Genomic DNA, 14723 nt, shown 5'->3' on the forward strand with positions numbered 1-14723 from the left:
GAGGTGATGCGCATCTGGCACCTGCCTGGTACTGAACCCTGCTGGGGCTGTTGAATAGGCATTGGACTGCGAGGGTTAAAGGAGAGACCGTCTGCTCCCACAAACATGAACTGTGTCCAGAACCTATATAGGGTCGTTATGAGTTGGGACCAACTTGATGGCCATGGGTCTGGGTTTTTTGGTTGGCCAGGCATTTGGAAGTGGTCCTCCTCCCTCAGTTCCTCCAGGGTTTTTTTTCCAGTTGAAACAGAAGCTGAGCCTTTCTTCATTTGTCATGCATGCGTGCGCATTGCTTATGTACACACAATCCAAATAATGAAGCTCTCAATTTTGCTAAGTGCCTCTCTCATTCAAATAAAAAACCCCAAACCAAACCAATGGCCACTGAGTGCATTCGACTTTTGGAAGCCCCATAGGAGAGAGTGGAACCGTCCCTGCAGTTGCTGTACATCTGTATGGGAGAGGCAGCTGTTGGACTTGAACTGCTGACCCCAGTGTCTAGTAGCCCAATGCTGAAGCCACTAGCCCACAAGGACTCCTTCTCATACCAATAGTAACAGCTACATAAAGAGATGCAGCCCTGGCAGCGCCTGGCCTCTCGGCCGCTGTATCTTCAAAGCAACAGGGCATCCCTTTTCTGAAAGATGGCTTCCCATCTCATCATTCCTTGTAAATCCACAGTAATGTTGCATTATGGAAACAAAATCATAACAATAATAAAAATGAACAAATACCCTTTCCCCTGCTGGTCTATAAAAACCAGCGCTTGTAACAAGGTAACTGTTTTATAGCTCTCCACACTCATTAAAAGGACATTCTTCTTGCTGTGTTCCATCTTTCCGACAGGTTTGTAATGAAGATAGATGGTGTGTGATCCTGAGAGCTGGAGAATGTTCTGGCCACATTCAATTTGTTACAGTTTACTATGCCTTTATATGGCTCCGGGTCCCATACATCTTAGCTGTCCACGTTATGTAGATCAGTTTTCTTCCTGAAGTCATTTCCTCCTCTTGTTCCTGGGATGAAAGAAGGGAAAATTCTGAGACGTCTGCATTTTACTTCTGAGTGAAGAAGATGACTTCCTGATACTAACCAGGAATGTAAAGGTGCTGAAGGAGAAAGTGTATTGTATTTGTGGGAAACAGGAAGTGGTCCTCGATACAACTTCCCTTCTCTGGCCCTTTCTGTCTTCTGCATCGGGACTTTCACTTCATCTCTCCCCAGCAGGTATTTAAGGATTTCCATGTCGCCTATCTCATACACACAAGATTTGTAGGGAGAAAGAGGTGATTTTTTTTCACTCTTCTCCTTACTGAAAATGTCTCTTGTGGCAAACTACTGTGACTGATTGAAAAAAGAAAAGAAAAGAAAGAAAGAAAGAAAAGGGAGAAATAGAAGCTTTCTGCAGACTCAACAAGCAGTTATGGAAGCATCATTTAGTTTGAATAAAATTAAAGAGGAAGCGCTTCTTTGTTCGAACTAAAGAGGAGGACACTTTTCAAAAAGTTCTGAGATGCTTACAGTGGGTTGGGGTTGAAGGGGCTGGAGCATTCATTTTGCCCACCAATCCACATCATCTCCACTCTGCCTTTGTTCATTTCTTCAACTCTATCGCCTAATTTTGTTATTGTTGTTATCGGTAAACTATTTGCCTAAGAAGAGAGGAAATTACTAAGCACATGCTTTGTACATAGCAATATTTACAGCGTGTATAATTTCTGTGGCACATTGTGAAGTTCTGAGTGAGGGAGAGATTTGTGACATTCAGCCCAACTCTCTCCTGTCAAGAACCCCTTACACTCAGGCTTCCAGCAGATTCTCCTGGCTCTTCTACTCAGTTCTTCCACCTTCCTTCTTGGGTTGACTCTTCCCTCCCTCCCCATTCCCACTCTCATGATCCCTTGATAAATTATAAATTATTATTATTTTCATATCTTACACCCACTGCAGTCTCCCTTCCCCTGTGGTTTCCATTGTCTGTCCCCCTCGGGTGGGGGGCGTGGTTATGTGTTGATCATTGTGATAGGTTCCCTCTTCCTCCCCCCTTTCCCACCTTCCCCCGACCCTCCTGGTACAGTAGAACCCCAGACCTGGACACTAATCTGTTCTAGAAGGAGCGTCAAGATGCGATGCAGTTGAGTTCCGAATCAATTTTTCCCATAAGAAATATCTGAAAATGGATTAATTTGTTCTTGAACCACCAAGTTCTTACCTTAACCTTGCCTTTTTATACAAAATATTACACAGAAGTTTCAAGGTCAATAAGTTCAGAGTTAAATAATATAAATAAATAAGAAATATAGCGTTAAAAGAGTTTTAACAACTACAGTATGGCCCATACCTTGAGATTGATGAGGCTCTGGATCTGTGGACACGGATGTGGAGAGGAGGTGTGGAGAGAGAGTCATTGTTTGGAAGGGGAATCCCCTTCCATAAAATCAACTGGTCGGTGCTTCAGGAGTTTCTTTCCTTCTTTGCCTCTTTTCACTAGGACCTGGCTGACTTTCTCTAAAATAAATAAATAAATGAATGGATAAATAAGTAAATAAATAGATAGATAAATAAGTAGATAAACAAACAAATAAATAACCTGTCTAATGTGGTCTCCTGTTGGAATTTCCTTTAAATGGTTCACTAAATTATCATCAACAATATCGATAACACGGTTAACCAGTGCCTTATCATGTTGACTATTTTCAAAAAACTCTTTCTTAGGACACGTTTTTTTTTTTTTCTAAAAACAATACAAAAAGCTACACAAACTAAGAAAATTATAGCAAAATGCTTAGAACACAGCCACAAAAAGTTTAAACTATGCGTACTCATAATGGCAACTAGCACCGAGTAACCAAAACCCAAACTGCTTTTGTTTACAAAACTTATGTGTCTTGTGTCGCGTCTGAGTCTGATGTTTTGTTCGAGCTCCGATGCAAAATTCTCTTGACCTTTTGCATCCAAATCCGATTAAGCCGAGTACTGAAGCAGTTGAGTACCAGGGTTCTAATGTATTGCTATTCGCATTCTGTTCCTGGATCCCATGTGCCCTGAGCAATTATCTCTTATCTCTATCTGTGTACATGCTCTGGTCCAGCCCGCAGTGAAAGGCAGGACTGGGGTCATGATAGTGGGGCTTAAGGAAACCTCAAGGAACCAGAGGAACATTGTGTGTTTCATCAGTGCTATGCTGCACTCTGGTTGACTCATCCCTTCCTCGTGACCCTTCTGTGAGGGGATGTCCCATTGTCTACAAATGGGTTTTGGGTCTCTGTGCCTACCCCCCTTGTTCTCAAATATATATATATATATATATATATATATATTTTTTTTTTGTTTGTTTGTTTGTTTGGGGTCTTCTGATGCCTGTTAGCTAATCCTGTCAACATGATCGCACAGGCTAGTGTGCTTCTGCCACATGGGCTTGTTGCTTCTCTGGTAGTTGGTCACTTGTTTAACTTCAAGTCTTTTAAGACTCCAGTTGCTATATCTTTTGATAGCCGGGCACCATTAACTTTCTTCACCACATTTGCTTATGCACCCATTTTGTCTTCAGTGATCGTGCTGGGAGGGTGAGCATCACAGAATGTCAGGTTGTTAGAACAAAGTGTTCTTGCATTAAGGGAGGCTATGAGCAGAGGCCTGAAGTCCGTCCACTACTTCAGTGTATTGCCTTATAAATATATGTACCTAGGCCAATACCTCTATTTTTATGAATTAATGTATTTACATATGTATTCACCTATGCTATGTCTCTATCCATAGCTTTGCTTCCTAGATCTCTTCCCTGTTTCCTTTTACTTTCCTCCTGCTGCACCATCACGCTAGCCCTTCTTCCGCCTCTTAGTAATTCCTCTCAGCTAGATTGCTCTACTTCCTCCTCATTGTTGATTTTAATTCCTTAGTTATTCCCCGGTCTATGGTGTTGTTTGCTCACCACTCCCTTCCCCTGCCTATTTCTCCCCCAAGTCCTTCTGGAGCTGTTGGTCCCGTTGCTTTCTCCTCACAGCAGTAGGGTTTTTTGGGTTTTGGGTGCTGACGTAGGATCTGGAGAACTGGTTTCTGATTCTGACCCTATCATTATGAGTTCTTGGGCAAGCCGTTCCCTAACAGAGACATTTATATTTCATTGTAGACACTACGTGGAGCCAAGTCTTCTATCTGCTCACCAGTGCCTCCCCAGAGTAATGCTGTTGGCATTGGATGGTGTCAGGTGTGTTGGAACTCATTAGTGGCCCTATGTGACAAGGAGGAAACACTGCCAGTCCTGCACCGTCCTCACAACTGCTGTGTTTGAGCCCATTGTTGCAGCCCCGGTGTCAATCCATTTGTCCAGGGGCTTCCTCTTTTTGGCTCACCCTTCTACCAACCATGATGGATTTTGGTGTTGGCAAGGAATCGTGAAGGTGCGACGGGCTGGCAGAAGAACAGACAAAGCAGTCTTGGAAGGAGTGCTCCTTGCAAGTGAAAGACTTGTCTCGCATAGTTTAGACCAATCCCTGGAAAAATCCATTCCTCTCCAGTCTCCTGCACAGAGGTGGCGCTCAGTACGTTTGGGGATTTGATGGGGGCTAGAGAAATGAGCTGTCCTTTACGCTTCTGACTGTTGTGTGCTGCCACAGCCGAAAAGGCCCAGTAGGATTTTCAAGGCTGTGATAAGGCTTGTGATAAGCACATGGCCCTACGTATCTTCCAAGGCGCCTCTGCAGGTTCCTTCAGAAGGGCCGAGCCCCAGCGCTTAACCGGTGGCACCACACAGGGACACCCGGTTAGCAAGGTGGGGGGAAGGTGTCTTACAAAGTGTCCTAGATGCAACCCCCCCAGCCAACACGTTAGGGTCAGGGGAAAGCCCAGCGCCCGGTCTGTGGGGAGGGGCGGGCGGTGCAATCGGGGAGGCTTCCTGGAGGCGGGGACTCAGGAAAGGCGGAGGCTCGGGGGAGAGACCTGCCCGGGGGCTGGCTTGGAAGGGGTGGAAGGGCATTCCGATCAGGGGCACGGAGAGGACAAAGCGTTTGCCCAGAGCAGTGTGAACCGTCCGGTGAGAGGGGGGATAGGCGCAGGCTGGGCGCGGCCCGGGTCGGGGACCCTGCGCCGGTGCGTGCTCGGGGCTGTGCGTCTGTCCCCGGGGCCGCGGGGCTGCGCGGGGTCCGGGCGCGGGCAGGGCGGGCTGTCCGGCCGGGGCGGGGGCAGGGGCGGGGGCCGAGCCCCGGGAAGGCCCCTCCTCTCCCGGAGGGCGGGCCCGGCGCTCGGCCTCCCAGCGGCGCCGCGGCCCCTGCACTCGGGCCGGGCTCTGCAGCCGGCGGGCGAGCGGGACGCGGGAGGCGGCGGCGGTGAGTGAGCGCGGAGCGGGGTCGGGGGGCCCGGGCGGGGGTGGGGGCCCCCGAGGTCCCGCCGAGGGCGGACGGAGCCCGCGGGGCTGGGCTCCGCCAGGTGCACCCCGCGAGCTGGGCGCCGCGCCCGGCCACCGGGCGCACGGTGCTCTGGCTGCGGCCGAAGGTGCGCTCCCGGCTCTGGCTCCCGCGCCGCCGCCACGGTCTGCGACCATATGGTGGGGATGACTGGGGAACCCGCCTCTTGAAGGGCCAGAGGGGAGGGTCTCGGCGCCAGAAGTTTCCTGCAGGAGGGGTGCGCAGCCTTCCACCCCTACCTGGATCCTTGGGCTCCGCTGACAGCTAGGAGGCACCCACACGGAGCACCTGAGAGCCTTGGCTGATTTTTCTCCATGCTTCCTCAGACCAGTCTTGGAAAGAAAGGGCTTAAGTGACCCATTGGTTCCTAAACAGAGTGTCACCCGTGAGTATGAGCGCCTTCCAACGATCAGCTCAATGAGGCCTTACACTCAACGTTTTTCTTGGACAGGGAAGCTAGATTAATGGAAACAGAACAACCAGACTGGAAATGATGAGAACGCTGATGCAGAGTGACAAAGGTCACCCGTGTCAATGAACAGTAGGTGTAGCAATAATTACACGAGGACCTAATTTGCTGTGCAAACCTTGACACCCACACACCCACAACCAGATCATTTAGAAAAGAAAAAATATTTTAGAAAAGGCAAGAAAGGCTTTTGATCCTACCTCCTCCGGGAGGCCCGGGCAGGTTTCTCCAAGCCCCCTGGCTCACTTATGGCACGTATTTGGACTTTCCAAAGGACTTTTCCAAGTTACATCACTCTTTGGTGTGTAGGCAGGTGTTGGCTGTCGGGTTGAAGCTCCTTTACACAGGACGATTATTTTGCATGTTTGCTCTGTGTGTGTCCCCTCAGGTGAATGGTGCACGTTGGGCAAAGCCCCTCGCCACTCAGAATGGGGCCTGGAGTCTGGCTTGGAAGCACTGGTTTCCAAAATTGGTGGCACTTCTGGGGAGTTTGTGAAAGATACAGATGTCTAATTCTCACCATCTGCTCTGTGGGGACAAGGGCTTTCCACTTCTGTAAAGCGTCGCAGTCTTGGAAACCCACAGGTGCAGGTCTAAGCTGTGCTACAGGGTCGCTGTGAGTGGACATTGACTCAGTGACAGTGAATTTGTGTTTGGGTTACATTTTGAACCACCCTCCTCCAAAAAAAAATCACTGCCATCCACCCTATAGAACAGGATTGAACTGCCTCTGTGGGCTTCCTAGACTGTAACTCTCTTTTCAGGAGTGTAGAAAGCCTTTCTCCCTCAGAGCAGCTGATGGATTTGAGCTGTGACCTTGCGGTTAGCAGCCCAACATTTAACCAATAGAGAACATATATGTGTGTGTATGTTATATAAAGGTTGCTGCGAGTCAGAATTCGATGGCAGCGAGTGAGTGAAGGAGAGAGAGAGAGAGAGAGAGAGAGAGAGAGAGAGAGAGAGAGAGAGAGAGAGAGAGAGAGAGAGAGAGAGAGAGAGAGAGAGAATGAGAATATCATCTCAGGCACTCTAGACTTTTTGCTGTAATCTGCTTCCACCCAACAAGCCTGTTTGCTTCGAGACTGCAGATGGTGCCTTTAAGTGGCTTCCCTTTGTCTCTGCTTCTCTGCTTACAGTAAATACAGCCAGACTACTTTCTACCAAGGGAGTGGAAGTGTTGGAATTAAAGGTCAAGGTTGTAATACAAGGTTGACCTGTTCAGGAAGAGCCCAAGTGATCATTTGACTTGACATGTTTGAAAAGGATTTTATATGGAAAGGAAGCAAAAATCCTTTAGGAGCCTATAAGCTCTGGAGACCTCTCCTCCCCGGTGGAGAATGGCTTTGCCTATGGCTGAGGAATAGCAAGAAGGAAAGCTAATTGATTCTTAAAGGTTTTATGGTGGATGCTCCAGTAATGGGCATGCATCTGTGTTCGGCTTACTCAGCATATCTTTCTTGTTGATAAAATATTATCCTTCTTAGGAAGGCAGTGGCTTAGCATGGACGTTCTGAGGTGAGACCCATAGCTAGCGAACATGATTTTTGAAACAATAGGGAAATAAGACTTAAGAAAAACTCAACATGTTGCATACAGAGACTCAGTTTGATACTATATGTTTTATTCAGAAAGAATGTTTTAGGCATTCTTGTCACCAACACGATATAGATATTCTCCTGGGATCTTGGCTAATTTGCTGTCGCCCTCCACGAATGGCTTACATGTTCACCTGCTTGTTGAAACCTTTGTCCCCAACACCTCCGACGAGGACCCCCTGTATTGCAGTTTTCTTTGTCGCGGGGTGTCTCCTGGGGTGGGGGCGTGTTTGCGTCCAGCGTTGGTAGAAAGAATACTCCCCACTTGGTCTTGCTCCTTTCCCTACCGTTTTTTCCAGTTGCTTGGAGTCAATTGCTGGAAGTGTGGGCACTGTGGGACCGACTTAATTGTCTTGGTTTGAGAACGCAGGGTTACGTTGAGTGCGTGCTCTGACAGGGTGGCCCCTGCCTTGAATCCTCAACATTTGGGAAACAAGAACATATGGAAAGAGTTTTCCTACTGTTGACTTAAAAAAAAAAAGCAGACCAATAAACGAAGCCATGTTATTGAATGCTTTATTAACTTGTGAGTCTTGTCTCTATTGGGGGGTGGGGGTGGGAGACGGGAAAGCATATTTGAAGATATTTTCTTCTTGGAGTGAAAAGTTGCTATTGATGTGACTCCAATACTGAGCAAAAGGGATAGAAGAGTATATGCATAAATGATGCTAAACAGATCTATGGAAACATTTCTCACTTTGGAGTTGCATCTGTAATATTCTAACGCAGGGGGCCAGTTCACTGTCCCTCAGACCATTGGAGGGCCAGACTATAGTTTAAAAAAAAACTATGAACAAATCCCTATGCACATTGGACGAGTTGGCTGCTAAGCAGGACAGGCAGCGGCGGCAAAAACACCCGGTGGGCCCGACAAATGTCCTCTGCGGGCCGCATGTGGCCCGCGGGCCGTCGTTTGAGGATCCCTGTTCTGAAGTAACTGGAAGAGAGTTAAGTAAAGAAAAATAGGAGGAAGGCATTAGCAAATGAGCTTTTTCCCTGAGGGCGAGGGGGTACATCATCTGGAAGAGAGACTTTGTGTTGAAATTAGACTGGACTGTCATCTTGCTTTGTGTCTGTTCCGGTTTCTTTTCTTTCTTTTTTCATTTTCTTTTAGTAGGGGTGCTTTATTAGACCGAAAACCAGCAAACCAAACTCACTGCCATCCAGCGGATGCCGAGTCTTCGCGACCCTATAGGACAGGGCAGAACGTGTCTGAGACGATGGTAATTCTCTCTGAGAGCAGAAAGCCCGGTCTTTCTCCCAGGAGAGGCCGACCGGCACTCAGCAGCCCAATGAGTAACCGCTGTCAACTCTTTTGCTTACACGGAAGGGTGGGTCCGTGAAAGGCAAGGGACCCTCAACTGTCGTTTTGCCTGAAGTCAACCTAAGAGGCGCCATTGGCTGATTGTTTGTTTTCTTTTTGGAGCGGGAAAGGGGAGAAAAACGGATTCTGTACTTTTCCTCTGTGTCCTCTCGTCCTGGCCTGAAGGGCAGTGACATGACTGAGAGGTTGGCATGAGAGAAGAAAAACAAAGTTCAAGGGGAATTGAAAATTGGGTAACTTTCCCTGAATGACCACGAGTTTTAATTTATCCCGGTACTTGACATTGCCATTATCTAACATGAAAGCCCTCAAAAAAAAAAAAGAAAGAAAGAAATTTCTGGGACGGGCACCAGGGTTGAATGACCTACATGTGCTTCCCATAGCTGTGGAGTCAATTTCTACCAGCCCCCACCCCACCCCAGGCCAGAGTAGGACAGCCCCACAGTGGCTGTAATCGTTTCAGAAGCAGCCTGGGTTCGAACCACTGACCTTTTGATTAGCAGCCGAGCACTTTAACTGCTGTGTCACTAGGGCTTCTCGGGGTACTTGATTGGAGGTTTCCGTCAAAGGCTGCAGTTCCCAGACCCCTTTCCCTTTCCACATAATCCTCCTCTGTCTCCCCAAACAGGAGCCTTGGGAAAATGCTTCACCTTAACCCTACACCAAAACATTTCCGCCGTTTCGTTTCTTTTTCGTGTATTTGCTGAATGCTCTTGGGCAGGTTCTGTGTTACCCGCTGAGTAGACAGGCTGCAGCCCCAGGAGCTGACCATCTGGTGGGGCTGGTGGGGAGAGTGCCCTGCCCATCTTCACCTGGGGGACGATGCTGCAGTCCGCTAGCATGGTCGGTGTTTGCGTCCGCCAGTGCTGCTGTAACAGACAAACCACAAACGTGGCCCTCACAGCTGAGGAGCTCCAGAGGCAGCTACAATCTGTCTCTGTGGGTGCGGGAGGAAGGCGTTTGGCTCTTCTGAGCTTCTGCTCCTGGGTGATCGTCCTGTGTCTGGGCATTTTTCTTCCCGCATCTCTGCCTCTGTGATCTCTTTTATAGCTATCAAGTTGAATCTGACTCATGGTTTCTGAGGCTGTAAATCTTCCTGGGAGTCTTAAAATGCCAACCTGTGGCTAGCAGTCCAACACTTCCCTGGGTGGCACCACCACGGCTCCTGACCCATAGGCACAGAGAATGATCAGGAATTGCTAGACCTTTCTTTAGGAAGGACACAGTTCAAGCCATAACTGTGGCATAAGAAAAACTTCATGCGTGTGAAACTAGATTTTGTGTATATATATATTTTGTTTTTAAAGAAGATCCCGATTTACCATTTTAATGTTTTGTTGTGCATCTACACAGCGGAAGATAAACCAGGCTAGCTTCCGGCAGGTGTATTTTCGATTTGGGGTTCTGGCTAGTAGGAGCTGAGTCAGCCCTAGCAGGAGGGATGGGAACACTGGCAGAAACTGTGGCTGGGCCCATTTTGGGCCTGTTGGTACCTGGTAAAGTAGACACCTGTCCCACAGAGGGCACATTCATATAGCGGCTGATCTTCTTTGTAGAGTAAATGGTTTGGACGGTGCCAGTAAGTGCTGCTAGTGGGTGGACACTCGTTTTTTGTCCTCTCAATGTTGCTCTAGCTCCTGTTTCCTTGGACAGATGGAAAACTGGACTTCACATGCTTTTTCCTGGAGACGTGGTTTCCAGGTAGCTGCCCCACAGGGCTAATAGCCCAAGGGGGCAAGAACCGTCTCCATACCCTGGGTACTCAGCTCTTTGCTGCTGCTCTGCACCTGTAGGTTCCAGAGAGGCCGGGCCAGTGACCTCATCCGACCGGCGTGGAAACTGAGGCTCAGCGAGGAGCCCGGTCCTGTTGAGGGTCCCAGGGCTGCTCGGAGAGCAAATCTGAGAGCAGTGGGGTATGACTAGGGCAAAGAAGAGGCTTTCTCCTCCTGGAAAGCATTACAGTCTTGGGAACCTACAGGGCGGCTCTACCCTGTCTTCCAGGGTTGCTCTGAGCTGGATCGACTGATGGCAGCTCGTTTGTTTTGTTGTGGGGTGGAGTGTGCGCGCAAAGCGAAGTGCGTTTTCCCTGTTTGCTGCTCCTTTGAAGCACAGCTAAGGATCCCTGTTGGTCGCAACCCCTTTGGGGGTTGAACGCCCCTTCACAGGGATCACCCGATCCATCACAGTAGCAAAATGACAGTGATGAAGTAGCAATGAAAATAATTTTATGGTTGGGGGTCACCATGACATGAGGAACTGTCTGAAAGGGTCGCGGCATGAGGAAGGTTGAGAACCCCTGGTTTAGAGCCAAGGGGGACTGAAACCAAGGGGAGTGAATGAGTGTTCGCTGCAATGAGCTCCCCGGTTTTCGATCCAAAAAGGATCCTTTCCAGGGGACTTCACAGAGGGTCGCCATGGAGTCGGGAGTGTTTGGGCTCAGAGCACTAGGCATTTGTTATGAAAAAGGCCTGTTTCTGCCAACCAGGCTGGCAGTCTCTTTGTTTACAAAGTAGAGTTTGTTCCCGCCGCCGTCCAGTCAGGGGTTTCTGGCTGCCCTAGGTGGTGTATTCCATAGTTCGAATCATTGCTTCATAGTTATTTAGGACTTTTAAAACCAAAGTTTAAAAAACATGCCTGTTTACCATGTTCTTATTCATCTCTGCTTGGCAAATTGTGGCAAGATGACCAAGGTTTTGGCCCAATAATTCCCTTACTTAGTACCCTTTTACCAGGCTTTTTGTTCATACACATTCATGTCGATGTTTGCATTTGGTTATGCACGGGCTGCTAACCACGAGGGCTGCAGATGAGGCTTTCGACTCCCATTTAGTCTTGGAAACCCACAGGAGCAATTCGGCTCTGCCCTAAGGGCTCGAGATGGGTCAGACTTGGCTGGATGGCAGTGAGCTAGCTGACACGAAGTACCCTTGACTGAGTGCCAGCCATGGTTGGTAGTGTTAGATCCACGTTATGGATGAGGAGCCCAGGCGGGTGAGGTCCTAAGTCAGGCACAGAGTGGCCATTTCCAACACAGATTTTCTGACTCAAAACTGTCTTAGCTGTTTGGACATTAGTCTAAAGTGGTGGTTCTCAACCTGTGGGTCACGACCCCCTTGGGGGACGAACGACCCTTTCACAGGGGTTGCCCGATTCATAACAGCAAAATTAGAGTTATCAAGTAGCAACGAAAATAATATTATGGTTGGGGGGTCACCACCACATGAGGAACTGTATGAAAGGGTCGCAGCATTGGGAAGGTTGAGAACCCCTGTAAATAAATGGCTCCGCTCTCAAAGCTATGCAGAGGATCTAGACCAGGGGTCGGCACACTTTGGCTCCGGAGCCAGATGCAGCTCTTTTGGTAGTACACGTGACTCTGAAGTAAAATTGGAAAAAATTAACATTTCAAAAAAGTTGAAAGGATATCATTCCGATAATGCTGATTTCGTTTGTTTGTAAAACTATATTTAGGCTCTCGATTTTTAAATGGGTTGAGGGACAGGATTGGCCCTTCCTCCTCCAGTGTGCCAACCCTTGGTCTAGCCTCTCCTACCCATGAACTTCTTATGGATAGCTTTTGTTTAAAAAGGAAAACCAGAACTTTGCATCCCACCACGTTTGCCTCTGAGCTGTTTACCCTCCTGTTTTAAGAGCAGCGCCTTACTCAGATTATACTGCAGCTGCTGCAAAGTTGATTAGTCTCTCTCCTGGCCTTAATCAAGTCTCAAAAACCTGGAGAGTTTACTTAAGAGCTGCGATTGCAGTGTAAACCGAAGGAGGAGTTCGGAGGACGTGATAGAGGAAGAGTGGAGGGAGAGATAAGATAGAGCAGAGGGCCTGGAAGGGGGGTGGGCTTACGCTTGGGATTCCTTTTAGTTGTGAATTTCCAGTTTGGGATTTAAGCACACCCTTTGCTTATGATAAAGGTGCACTGGTTCCATATTGGGCTTCTACCCACCAGGCCACAGCTCAAAAATCCCAGCTCCTCCTTGGGAGAAAGACGAGACTTTCTACTCCCAGGAAAAGCTTCTGTTTCGGGAACCCCGGGGCAAGTCTACCCTGCCCTGCAGGGTCACTGTGAGCTGGAATCGCTTGACAGAGGTGAGTTTCTTTGTTTTTTGTTCCAGGTGCCAGCATGCTAGCTCAGCCCTGACTGTCTGCCCGGGACCGCTGTCTGGGGCGAGGCGTGGGGTAAGAGCTACAGGCTACCTGCTTCTCTTGTTCTGCTCTGCTCACAGCAGGGGCCTCACCGCAGGCCCAGACCAAAAAGCCAAGCTCACTGCCCTCAAATCAATCCGGATTCATAGTGACCCTAGAGGTCAGGGTAGATTTGTCCCCGTGGGTTTCCAAGACTTTCCTGGAGTTGAATGCCCCCACTTTCTCCCATGGAGCAGCTGCTGGTTTCCAACTTCTGACCTTGTGATGAGCAGCCCAATACATAACCACTGCGCCCCCAGGACTCCAAGGCCAGGCTCAGGTACCTACAATCTGCACAGCTTTAATGGGTGTGAAGCAGCTAGGCAGGCTCACCAGCATCTTGCCAGGAGACCGAAGAGCATGCATTCTTGCCACAACAGCACATGATTCTAGAATGCTAACTTTGTGGCGGCCCTGCCCTGCGAGTTTTTGGTATGCCATCTCTCTGGGTCAGGTAAGGGGTCCAATGCCCTCGGCAGGTCTCCTGGCGAAACCCTCGGCGATTGGCTTCTGTAAAGGCGGCAGCCTAGAAAACCTAGTAGTAGGAGTCCAGGCTTGCGGCCTGGCCGTCCGTCTGGCCGCTCCAGTCTCAGAGATGACGGCTGGCCAGCACCCACTGCCATCAGGCCCATGGCGACTCTCTCGGTGTAGGCATCTGAGATTGTAAATTTATAAGGGGACAGCTGCTGGTTTTGCGCCACCGGCCCATGGTGAGCTGCCCACACCTGCCCGGCAACACCGGCGGGGCTCCTTCCAGTGGCTCCGCGGATGCTTTCTTGCCCGGACTCACCCAGTTGTTCACTCTCCAGCCTGCTCTCGACGACTGCTCACCTTGGCCTTTGTCTCAGCTGCTGGGACACTAGCGGTGTCTTGGGTTTACACGTCTCAGCTCCTAAAAATCTACAAAGAAGAGAGTTCTCTTGAACAACAATCACTCGGGCCCATCTGAAAACCAAACCAAACCCCGAACCTCCGCTGCTGTGGGGTGCTTTCTGACCTGGTGCCTCCGAGGGTTGGTTGGAGGGGACTTGTACTCCACAGAGTTTCCAAGGGTAGATTTTTTTTAAGTTGACCCTCTTTCTGGGGTGTATCTGTCAAGGTTCTCCCTGCTGGCCTTTTCCTCAGCAAGTGGCTTTGGTGAACCATTTGTAGAGACCCAGAGACACTGGCAGAACCTCCGTGGTTCTGGACGCTTCCTGTCGGTGCTGGGTTTTGTTTCCTCCTATGTAAAACGGATGTCCCACCTACCTCACCGAGCTCTGGAGGGGCCACGTCTGTGAGTACTACCTAGCGTAGTGGGTCCAGGATGGCTCCCTGCCCCCAAATGAAAAGTCACCCGGCCTACAATGTGACCAGCTGATGGGCTGAAAAATCCTTGCCGGGCACCAATCCCAATGGTGCATGTTCTGTTAACTGGACTAGGCAAAGGTAACTGGACTGTGACCAAGAACCCTCCCTTCTTAATGAGGATGGAAGGAATGGGATTTAATCTTTAATTGAGGCCTCTGGATTACCCTACAAGTGCCCCTGAGGTGTAAAGAGCTATGTTCCTCTCTCATAAATGTTTCTTACACTCATTTGTAATTGCTCCCATCTGTTCACGTATGAATACCTTACCAGCAAAACCCAGCCAAGCCCCTTCACCTCCCCGGACTCCGCCAGTGTCGCCCAGCTGGAGCTGAAGCCAGGCTCCTGAAGCCTCCTGCTGACCTTGTCCACCTTGCTCTTCTCCCCGG

General features: G+C 49.2%; 1 protein-coding gene across 6 annotated transcripts in view; it reads left to right on the top strand.

Annotated features, from left to right (window-relative positions):
- Positions 1–4941: 4941 nt before the first annotated feature.
- CGNL1 (cingulin like 1) overlaps positions 4942–14723 on the top strand; it is a 182350-nt gene continuing 172568 nt past the window's right edge. For 5 of the 6 annotated variants that reach the window (XM_075531011.1, XM_075531014.1, XM_075531015.1 and 2 more), the window contains exon 1: positions 4942–5032. The gene's annotated coding sequence lies outside the window, so the exon portion shown is untranslated. Of the gene's footprint in view, positions 5033–5250; positions 5325–14723 lie in introns of those variants that run through there. The other variant, XM_075531012.1, reaches the window with a different exon arrangement.

Source organism: Tenrec ecaudatus, chromosome 14, assembly GCF_050624435.1.
Source record: "Tenrec ecaudatus isolate mTenEca1 chromosome 14, mTenEca1.hap1, whole genome shotgun sequence".
Taxonomy (NCBI): Eukaryota; Metazoa; Chordata; class Mammalia; order Afrosoricida; family Tenrecidae; genus Tenrec; species Tenrec ecaudatus.